The 12,394-nt window shown below is 38.2% G+C and overlaps 1 protein-coding gene across 1 annotated transcript in view; it reads left to right on the top strand.

Annotated features, from left to right (window-relative positions):
• Positions 1-12,394, top strand: part of LOC137250187 (lanC-like protein 3 homolog) — a 260,066-nt gene that overhangs the window by 192,078 nt on the left and 55,594 nt on the right. The gene's annotated exons all lie outside the window — the stretch shown is intronic.

Consider the following 12,394-nt stretch of genomic DNA (forward strand, 5'->3'; position numbering starts at 1 on the left):
GTTTGTACCAGTGGCTGGTGCACACCGAACTGGACCAATGTATGCTATATTGATGCCTGCACAAATACCAAGCTATGTTTATGTGAATAATGTTACTGCTTATGCCCATTTGCACGGTTGAGCACATACGGTACCTACGTTTATACAAGGTGGAACACCACACTATCTACATGGCGATTTAGCCAACGATCGCGTTGTTGTAAGAGATTAATTAAAATATGTTATTCATAAACACTGATTCTTATATTTTCATTATAATTAAACTGTAGACTGTAGACTCATGACGGGTATTCTTACTGGACACTGCCTTCTGGCGTCACATGCCTTTAAATTAAGCTTGGTCAGTGATAGCAGATGTAGGAAGTGCGGGTTGGAGGAGGAAACGATCGATTACGTTCTGTGCTCGTGCCCTGCGCTTGCCAGGCTAAGACTCCAGCTGACAGCTGTCAGATCTAGAAGCAGCAAGTGGCTTAAGTTCTAGGAACCTTCTGGTATTTGTCAAGAGGACGGAGTTATTTTATAACATGTCCTGGTTGTTGATAGGGTTTTTAGCTTGGTCGTTAAAACAAACTTCTGGTAACACTACGGACTCTTTCAGTCTATGTGAGGTCGCCATGAACCCGCCAGTTCAACCTAACCTATATTTTGTTTTGGTTTTTACTTTAGAATCAACCGTTTAAGTAAGCGATGTCAGCTAACTAAGCGCCTTCAAATGTAGATCCATAAAGAACATGGGGTCGCCAGAGCCTCGGCTGTTAAAGAAACAGGATTCGCCACGGGTAGGTGAGGTTCACAATTGGGTTGGAGAAGCTATATATTGCGCTAGCAACTCAATGAACGGGTTGCGCTACACAGCCCCCTGAACCAATATGGTATTTTAATCGCCTCTTACGCAGGCATGCCTACCGCGGTTATATTTTAAACCCCCTAACCCGCTGGAGCCATGAGAAGCCTTAGTGACCTTGGGTGTCCCAAGGAAAGTTCCGTCGTGTCTTGTGTTGTTGGGTGAGCGGCCAGGCAGCAGCGTGCAACAAATGCACCATTCAAGAGGATACCCTTGCTGAGCCCAGAAAATCTGGGAAAGTTGGATGTACTGGTCGGATGCAGCAAACGAGTATATTGTGTAATAGCATATGATCAACTTGGAGATAACCAAACGTTTACTTTCCTGTCCAACAGGGAACAGGTTCTAGACCCTGCTGCTAAATAAGGATAGGCGTAGTCACATCAATTCGTTCCCGGGTTACTCGGGGAAATCAGTTTTAGCAGTACTTTGCACTTTTCATACTGCACGTCCATACAAGAACTTCGTATAATGAATTAAACAGTTGTTGTTGTTGAATTAAACAGTCATCTGCATTTGTTTGTTTTTGTAGCACGTCTAATTTCCTTCGTAACATCAATCAATTATCCCTTGTTATAATGTTGTGTTCTCTATGAATGCAACAGCGAAGTATCTTCGGGTACCCCTGATTCTAGTTATCTGAAATCTCCTTGAGTCCCTTGTGCCTTTGGCCTCTCAGAAAAGAGCTAATTGTGGAGCCCTATTTATAGAACACTTTTCGGGTTAATTATACTAAAAATTTTAATCTATCCTTACTGATATTAGTTTCTTTCTCATTCTAGGTAATTTGATTTTGACGATGTGCGCATAGCAATATTCCAAATATTCCAGCTGTAGCTGAAGGAAGAACATAAATTAGCTCAAATTATAAGAAAACGGCGACAACTATCCCCCCGCCTTTTTAGTACCACAGATAAGGCGCTAACAAGCATACTATGGGAAAGGGTCAAGACCAAAGGATCAATATCACCTATAAATCGACTGCAAACTGATGTTGAACAACACCACCAGCGCAGGAAAAATTGGGCCTCATCACTGAGCTTCGAAAGTTTCAGAGAGGGCACATCTATTAACAGACGTTATTGTACTTAATTAGCTTGTACATATCAATATACACATATGTAAAGTACACTAGAGTAATAAGGGAATAATTTAAATTGTACAAAAACATTGTATATACGAATTATTTATAATTAAATATTATCTGAACTTAAAGGACGCGTTTCATTCATGGAAAAAACGATTTGACAGAAGGTAACCGATACGGGTAACCGATAGGCCAGTTAGCCGTGTTGTTGTTGTTGCATATGTTTTGGTTAGCGATAACGAAAACATAACTGAGGAAGTAACTTAAAAATGTAAATAACATCGAGCGAGAAGGAATGTCGAAAACACAACAGGTAAGAGCGAGAAAGCGAGTCACACGTACACTATTTTGAGAGCGCGCATGCGTTACCTTTTTCACGACAGCAATGTAAAAGTCATTAAGACGATAATTGGTGACCAAGTTATTGCCCTGCAAAAATCGTGAGACCAAAAACGCACACAAACACACGAATTTTTGACAGGGGTGACGATTTGGAATGAAAAATTCTTCAAATGAAATAGCATGTTGACAAATTTAGCTTTCCCACAATGTATCGTGCTCTCTCGCACCTAATATTTTTATAGGGATAGCAAAATACGTAATTTTTGCGTGCAAAAAAATTCGCCATTTCTAATTCAGCAGAGACAGCAAAACATTTGATGGTCGAAAATTCTTTCAATTTTGAGTTTTAAATGGAATATCTCCGGAAATATTTAAAATTAACAGGGAGTTCTCCAGATCACATATATATATATTTTAAAGCTCGCAAACTTATAATTTAAAAGTAATTTGGTGTTAAAGTTTGCAAATTTCTATACAAATTTTATATGTGTATACGTATATATATGTGGCAGCACAGCTTTGTAATGTCATCAATAAAATATATGTATATATATATATGTGCATGTTGCTACAAAAGCGCGATTGATTTAATAAAAACATTTATAATAAGTGAAAACAATGCAATAATGAAATGTGAAATATACTAAAATGCAATTTAAGTTTATCGTTGCCAATTTATATAGATATGTATGTGGATTAAGGTTTTGAAAGATGTGTAAATTGTAATTTAAAGTTCTATAGAAATTTGTTAAATTTGCAAACTTTAACAACAAATAACTTTTAAATTATAAGTTTGCGCACTGTAAAATATATATATTTGTGATCGGGAGAACTCCCTCTTTCATTTGATACCAAGTTTTACCCCGAACTCGGGGGTGCTATTCTAAAATTTTCCCAAAGTCTTTAATATACAATGATTTTTGCTGTTTATTTCGACAAAAATTTTTGATTTGATTTTTGTGCTCATCGAAAGAATTCACAATTATATAGCACCATGCCGCGAATAATGATAAAAGGTGGTGTGTGGAGAAACACTGAGGTAAGCATTTGACGTGACTGGTTACTCTTGGCCGTTTATTAACTAAATTGATAACTTTCAGGATGAAATCCTCAAAGTAGCTGTAATGAAATATGGCAAAAACCAGTGGTCACGTATTGTATCACTGCTGCACCGCAAATCTGCCAAGTAATGTAAGGCACGCTGGTACGAATGGCTTGATCCTAGCTTAAAGAAGACAGAATGGTCACGCGAGGAGGATGAAAAGTTTTTGCATTTTGCCTAATTAATGCCAACACAATGGCGTACAATTGCGCCGATTATTTCAGAGGGTTAACTGGCACCAATTGTTCACACCAAATTGTTAGGTACAGGATTCGCCACGGGTAGGTGAGGTTGGCAATCACAACCCCTTGAATCATTTTGGTCGGCAGGTATGCCGCGGATATATTCTTGGCACTTGTTATTGGTGGCTTTTATGATGCCACCAACACAACCTGGACAGACGCCAATGCTCAGTCAACCACCCAAGCCGTGTCAACCCCCAATACCCGGACACGTCCGGACGTCCTGGTTATAATGTATGCTAATACAACTAATAATTTACAAATTTGCTGATGATTATTTTTGTGTTATTTTCTTTAGCAACCACCTGCACCTGTTACTGGTTGTTGTTGTTGTAGCGATTAGTTACTCCCCGAAGGTTTTGGGGAGTGTTATCGATGTGATGGTCCTTTGTCGGATACAGATCCGATACGCTCCGGTAACACAGCACCATTAAGGTGCTGGCCCGACCATCTCGGGAACGATTTATATGGCCACATTAAACCTTCAGGCCATCCCTCCCTCCCCACCCCCAAGTTCCATGAGGAATAGCAACTTGTAGATGCTGGTCGTCGTTTCCAATGTCAAATGTGTAAAGTAACAAGAGATGGTAAAAAAATTCTTTCACTTTTACTTGTGTTCATTGATCCATATTTTTTGTCAACAGTGCCAATTGCATATTTCCAACATTTGGGCCATACCGGACAGCGTGTCGATAAATATGAACGTCCTGAACTTGTATTGGATACATGAGTATTTGTGTAAAAAATGCTTGGGTACCGATAGCTCTCATGGTAAACCTCAACTCATATCCACATCAATGCCTCGCATTCAATTGGGTTCACGTAGTATGGACAAGCATATTGTTGATTCCAGTGGTAAGGCCACAATTTCAAATGATGGGGCAACCATTATGAAACTATTGGATATTGTGAATCCAGCCGTAAAACTCTAGTAGACATCGCCAAAATTCAAAATGCTGAGGTAAGTTTTTTGTTATATTAGAATGTGTAGAATAAAAATGTTTCTCTTATCAGGTCGGCGATGGCACCACTTCAGTAGTACTTTAAGCAGGTGAAATCTTAAAACAAGTTAAACCATATGTTGAGGAAGGTATGCATGCACGTATCATCATTAAAGCTATACGTAAAGCATTATAATTATGCATGACCAAAATATGACATGGCTGTACATGTGGAAGCGCCAATCAAAGGAACAACAAAGTGCTTTATTTGAAAAATGCTCTGCCACAGCAATGGTCTCCAATGTCCAAGAGTATCAGAAAATTGTTAATGCTGAATGGCGTCTCCTGTACAATAAAATAGGTAAGTAAGGCGTCAATGTTGTGTTTTCTAAACTACCAATTGGTGATGTTGGTACACAGTATTTTGCAGATCGTGAAATGTTCTGTTAGTATACCAGAAGAAGATTTGAAACGTACAATGAAAGCTTGTGGTGGCGCTGTTATGACTACAGCTAATGATATTAATTCAAGTGTTTTGGGTCAATGTGATTACTTTGAAGAACGTCAAGTTGGTGGTGAACATTTCAACATTTTCCAAGGTTTGATAGTGGGTTTGACATTAACTTCATTTTTATAGTTTATAATTATTTAAAGGTTGCGTTAATGCTAGAACATATACATTGATTTTACGTGGCGGTGCCGAACAATTTTTGAAAGAAACTGAGCTTCGTTACATGATGCTATAATGATTGTGCGGCGTACAATTAAACATGATTCTGTTGTTGCTGGAAAGTCAAAATACAAATTGAAAAAAATTTCTAATCTTAAATTGTTAAGTAAAATTATGAAAAGATTGTGTCCAACTCCGGAAGAAAAAACTATAAAATTTGTGTCAGTGAAATGATAATTATTGCTTTTGGTTGTTAGTTTTGAGGCATCGTCATCGAGTTCCTTCTGATCGTATATGCCGGTTCTTTTGCATTCTTTTACATGCATAAAGTGCCGTTTAAGCCTTCCTCACCCTCTCCTCCACGTTGAGCTTCCATGACAGCTTACTGTCTAGGATCATTCCTAGATATTTTGTGCAAGTTTTCCCCGTAGGGTCGCCCCTCCTAACTTAGGCCTGGTCCAATTAGGGACCTTGTACCTCTTTGTAAACAATACCATATGCAACGTCATCTGCGTAAACCGTAAGTTTTTCTCGTCCCTCGTAGAATCCCCTAAGCAGTTGGTTAATGACCAGCGTCCACAGCAGAGGTGATAGCACCCGGAGTGCCCCTGTCCACTAATTTCGTGGCCGCGTACAATCCCCATTGCGATGTAATCTTACTGCAGTTTAACATGCAGTCGATCCATCTGGGTAAAGCTGGATGTACTTTAACGTAATTAAGACCATCAATAATCGCCCATTTAGAAAGCAATGCTTAAGAAGACTTCTAGAGCATATTCCTTATATTCCAGGGCTTTTTCTATGCTTATTACCACCCTATGCAATGCGGTGTCTACTGACTTGCCTTTGGTGTACGCCTGTTGTGTTGTGGAGAGCAGCTTTTCATCCACGTTGGACTTTATGTACACATCTATCAGCCTCTCAAAGGTTTTGAGCAGAAATTATGGATCTATAATCTTTGGGATACACGTGACCGATCTTCCCCGCCTTTGGTAGGAAAGCTACACGAGCAGTTCTCCAAGAGTGCGGTACATGATTCAGTTTATGCACCCATGGAATATTATTTTAAGCCATCCCACTACCGCCCTACTTGAAACTTGTAGCATGGCCGGACATGTACCATCTGAGCCCGGGATTTCACCACCACTACGAGGTCCTCAGTAGTGTAATTAGGCAGCATATATGAATGCAGCTGTTTCCTTACCATTACTACAGCTCGCACCCGTCCTTCCGTTTGCGCATAGTAAACGCCAAATCCGCGCGCGCTAAGTCCAGAAACCTTTCCTCCCGATGGAAGCCACGGCTCCTGGATCAGCGCGTTAGGAGGAGGAGTTCGCTCGACGCCACTTTACTGTGTTGGAGGTTTATCTGTATGACTCGCAGTACCAATGGGCTGCTTGTCCCCCTCCAGCACCTTTATCGTGACGTCGTCGTCCTCCTCTAGCCCTTTTGGTTTAGAGTGTTCGAAGCCCCCTTCAGCCTCTTGTACCTGTTGTGCCGAGTGTTCCTCTGTGCGACTCACAGCACCATCTGGCTGTTGGTCCCCTTCTAACACATTCGGGGTGACGTGGGCTACCTCCACCTGTCTTTTTTCCCTTAGGCTTTTGAGGTCCTTTTCGACGTCCACCGTGTTAGGACTTTAATACCCGCGACTTCTTTTCCTGAGTCGCATATACATTTTGCCTGTACCTAAGGACATTTTTCCAAGCTGCGCGTACAATATATCCTCCGCCTGCTTGTTTATTTGGAAGATGTATAACTAACCTTCGTCCGTAGGCCGAGATACAGTAGGGACCTTCGAATCCTGTGTCGGTATGTTCGGATTCTGATTCTGCAAAAGTCGCAGTGTATCCTCCGACTTCATCACGCATGGTATCCATACCTTAACTTTTGTTACCTTGGGATTTGCGCTTTATCCACCATCTCAAAACGAGCGTTCGTGCCCTGGCTTTGGAGGTTTGGAACCACTTCCTCCAGCCATCGCAAGCTCGCGATGTTGCCGCACGCTATCATCTTCATACCATTATACCATACCCCGAATCAAAGGTTGGAAGGAGCTTACTTGGTTATTCCCGCATCATCTTAAGCATTAAGCTAATAAGCTCCTTTTCTACAGATCTGGAGATCGGCTAAGACCTCACACCGACGACGATTTTCGTTACAATTGCTAGTGCATGCTCTCCAAGATGTAGATCCTGATCGAAAGTCACACCCAAAATTTTAGGGTGTAAGACAGTCGGTAGGGTAATGCCATATGGTCGACATTTGGCGCGGTCATGTTTTAAATAAGGTCACCGATGATTTGGTTGGTGACAATATCAGGTTTCGCGAGGCGACAAAACTGGAGAGATTGGGGAGATAGCTGTGTATTTTATTACAAAGCCCATCGATGTAGGAAACAATAGCATAGGCGTAGAAGCAATAGTGACTCCTGGTGGTAAAGGTAGCTATTGATATGTAGAAGTTAAGCAGAAGTTTGAATATGAGTTTTTTAAGTTATAGCAAAAAAAGCGTTGAGGATTTTTAATATCTTACCAGGTACCTTCGTACATGTTTCTAAGAATGAAGAATAAAACCTATTCAAACTCAATTTTCACCAGGACAAAGCCGCTGAGACTTCGCTATACTTTAACATACAATACGTTACCCCATTTTAGCACAACTATCATTTTTTGATTTTATTAAATTTTATAAAATGTTTCTTCCTCTACAGTTCTATTTCGGTATTGGATGGTAAATATGGCTTTCGCATTTTCTCCATCAATAACTGTGAAAAGGTGGAAGAAATCTATGCGTGTAAATCTCACATATTATCTTGGTCGAGCGTTTCTTCAATAGCTCTCTAGTGGTGATGGTGACAGCAGAGAAACCCAACTGTTTACAAATGTTACACTTCAAAAAGAATCAAAATATCTGCCATTGCTTCTACGGCTCAAATACCCACAGTATATGAATGAATCGATTGCACCTAATTGTATGCCTAACGGATAGTATATCGAAAATATTGCACCAAACGAACTAGGTCTGAATACTGAAACAGTACACATATTCAAAATCGATGAGGAGGCTGTGATGATGGTATAGGGTGAGTTGTTGAATAACATACGAAAACCACTTTAACCCATCTATATATTTGCATTACAGCTAAAGCGTTACAAACAGCAAAAATTGCTGGCGCCAAGCAATTGGAAAAGGCAGTGAAGCTTTCATCACACCGTACGGATGGTGTAAAGTTAGAAACTGCTGTTGTAACAGCTGCCACCGACACAACGGTCATCTCTACTTCGCCGAGTAGCGGCTCGTCCGACATCTATCGAAGACAGTATAATCATATCTTTTGCCAACACAGGTTAGCGATGTGCATGCACAGGAAATGATTTCAATTGGAAAACAAAAATCAATTAAGAGAGTTGATTTATTATTAAAGTATTTACTTTTCTTTATATCAACAGTATTAATTTAAGTTGCAATATCACGTACATATATAATAAGGGATGTGATACGATTGCTGTCGGAATTAGATTTGAAACCAATCAATACTCCTGCTATGGGTTGTAGAATTATTGTTTGAATAATTAGATTTAGAACAATAATAAGTCTGACTTAATTACAAGTCGTACATTTTTAAGTTCATCAATTATGACAGCAATCGGATTCCACGACACCTTTGAATATTCTTGATCTGAAAAAAGAGTAAACCTAATCTGAATTTCTACTAAGCTTTAAGTTGTAGATTATTCAAATAATTGGAGTTTTTTCTAAAGCTTAAAATTATTTTCTGCTCGCTTAGAAAAGATTTCAATTGGAAAACAAAAACCAATTAAGAGAGTTTATGTTATTATTAAAGTACTTACTTTTCAATTTTTGTTGTTATATCGGCCTACTGATTTTAAGATCGCGGGTTCGAATCGAGCTCAAGGCCTAACAATAATTTTTTATCATTATTATTGTTATGATAAAATTTTTTCTTAATTGAAAAAATTTTTAAATTAGAATAGAAGAAAGAAAAAATTTTAGACAACTGCCAAAGCTCGTTGTATAGATCCATTTCGGGAACTGCTAAATTCCTTCATCGGCAACGTTTAGGCGCCGCTGCTATAACCATTCAGCCATCACAGCGGTTTTTTGTTTGTCTTCATTAATCCTACTTCTATTCTGTTTCGTGCCAATTGATATTCACAACACTGCGACATCTGTTGCAGAATGGCTGTGAAAATTGGACTTGTTTGTTGGCAATGCCGCCATAGTGTCATAATTTATTGACACTTTTTTTCCCCGTGCTCTGGGATGTATTAACAATTTTTGTTGTTATATCGGCCTACTGATTTTAAGATCGCGGGTTCGAATCGAGCTCAAGGCCTAACAATAATTTTTTATCATTATTATTGTTATGATAAAATTTTTTCTTAATTGAAAAAATTTTTAAATTAGAATAGAAGAAAGAAAAAATTTTAGACAACTGCCAAAGCTCGTTGTATAGATCCATTTCGGGAACTGCTAAATTCCTTCATCGGCAACGTTTAGGCGCCGCTGCTATAACCATTCAGCCATCACAGCGGTTTTTTGTTTGTCTTCATTAATCCTACTTCTATTCTGTTTCGTGCCAATTGATATTCACAACACTGCGACATCTGTTGCAGAATGGCTGTGAAAATTGGACTTGTTTGTTGGCAATGCCGCCATAGTGTCATAATTTATTGACACTTTTTTTCCCCGTGCTCTGGGATGTATTAACAATTTTTGTTGTTATATCGGCCTACTGATTTTAAGATCGCGGGTTCGAATCGAGCTCAAGGCCTAACAATAATTTTTTATCATTATTATTGTTATGATAAAATTTTTTCTTAATTGAAAAAATTTTTAAATTAGAATAGAAGAAAGAAAAAATTTTAGACAACTGCCAAAGCTCGTTGTATAGATCCATTTCGGGAACTGCTAAATTCCTTCATCGGCAACGTTTAGGCGCCGCTGCTATAACCATTCAGCCATCACAGCGGTTTTTTGTTTGTCTTCATTAATCCTACTTCTATTCTGTTTCGTGCCAATTGATATTCACAACACTGCGACATCTGTTGCAGAATGGCTGTGAAAATTGGACTTGTTTGTTGGCAATGCCGCCATAGTGTCATAATTTATTGACACTTTTTTTCCCCGTGCTCTGGGATGTATTAACAATTTTTGTTGTTATATCGGCCTACTGATTTTAAGATCGCGGGTTCGAATCGAGCTCAAGGCCTAACAATAATTTTTTATCATTATTATTGTTATGATAAAATTTTTTCTTAATTGAAAAAATTTTTAAATTAGAATAGAAGAAAGAAAAAATTTTAGACAACTGCCAAAGCTCGTTGTATAGATCCATTTCGGGAACTGCTAAATTCCTTCATCGGCAACGTTTAGGCGCCGCTGCTATAACCATTCAGCCATCACAGCGGTTTTTTGTTTGTCTTCATTAATCCTACTTCTATTCTGTTTCGTGCCAATTGATATTCACAACACTGCGACATCTGTTGCAGAATGGCTGTGAAAATTGGACTTGTTTGTTGGCAATGCCGCCATAGTGTCATAATTTATTGACACTTTTTTTCCCCGTGCTCTGGGATGTATTAACAATTTTTGTTGTTATATCGGCCTACTGATTTTAAGATCGCGGGTTCGAATCGAGCTCAAGGCCTAACAATAATTTTTTATCATTATTATTGTTATGATAAAATTTTTTCTTAATTGAAAAAATTTTTAAATTAGAATAGAAGAAAGAAAAAATTTTAGACAACTGCCAAAGCTCGTTGTATAGATCCATTTCGGGAACTGCTAAATTCCTTCATCGGCAACGTTTAGGCGCCGCTGCTATAACCATTCAGCCATCACAGCGGTTTTTTGTTTGTCTTCATTAATCCTACTTCTATTCTGTTTCGTGCCAATTGATATTCACAACACTGCGACATCTGTTGCAGAATGGCTGTGAAAATTGGACTTGTTTGTTGGCAATGCCGCCATAGTGTCATAATTTATTGACACTTTTTTTCCCCGTGCTCTGGGATGTATTAACAATTTTTGTTGTTATATCGGCCTACTGAATTTTCACAGCCATTCTGCAACAGATGTCGCAGTGTTGTGAATATCAATTGGCACGAAACAGAATAGAAGTAGGATTAATGAAGACAAACAAAAAACCGCTGTGATGGCTGAATGGTTATAGCAGCGGCGCCTAAACGTTGCCGATGAAGGAATTTAGCAGTTCCCGAAATGGATCTATACAACGAGCTTTGGCAGTTGTCTAAAATTTTTTCTTTCTTCTATTCTAATTTAAAAATTTTTTCAATTAAGAAAAAATTTTATCATAACAATAATAATGATAAAAAATTATTGTTAGGCCTTGAGCTCGATTCGAACCCGCGTACTTACTTTTCTTTATATCAATTGTATTAATTTAAGTTGCAATATCACGTACATATATAATAAGGGATGTGATACGATTGCTGTCGGAATTAGATTTGAAACCAATCAATACTCCTGCTAAGGGTTGCAGAATTATTGCTTGAATGATTAGATTTAGAACAATAATAAGTCTGACTCAATTACTAGTCATACATTTTTAAGTTCATCAATTACGACAGCAATCGGATTCCACGACACCTTTGAATATTCTTCATCTGAAAAAAAGAGTAAATCTAATCTGAATTTCTAATTAGCTTTAAGTTGTAGATTTAAATTGATTCAAATAATTGCAGTTTTTTCTAAAGCTTAAAATTATTTTCTGTTCGCTTGGAAAAGATTTCAATTGGAAAACGAAAACCAATTAAGCGAGTTTATTTGTTATTAAAATACTTACTTTTCTTTATATGAACTGTATTAATTTAAGTTACAATTTTTTTTTTTTTTTTTTTTTTTGGGTTTGGTTGAATGGCACGGACGCTAGTCCATAACGCCAGGTTGTATGTCGGATTGTTCTTTTTTCAGATTGTTGTATATGTAATTTTTGCTCCACTAATACACAATGGTAGTACCAAGGTGGCCAGAACCATGTGTAGCAGCTTGCAATTTGGTATTATTATAATTGTTCGTATTTTCAATTAGGGTTGGTTTTTTCTTGGCACCACGCCATGTTATATTCAATTGGATTTAATGGTTTACTCCAAGTACAATAAATTTTAAGTTTTTGAACT

The sequence above is a fragment of the Eurosta solidaginis genome, chromosome 4 (genome assembly GCF_040869045.1).
Source record: "Eurosta solidaginis isolate ZX-2024a chromosome 4, ASM4086904v1, whole genome shotgun sequence".
Taxonomy (NCBI): domain Eukaryota; kingdom Metazoa; phylum Arthropoda; class Insecta; order Diptera; family Tephritidae; genus Eurosta; species Eurosta solidaginis.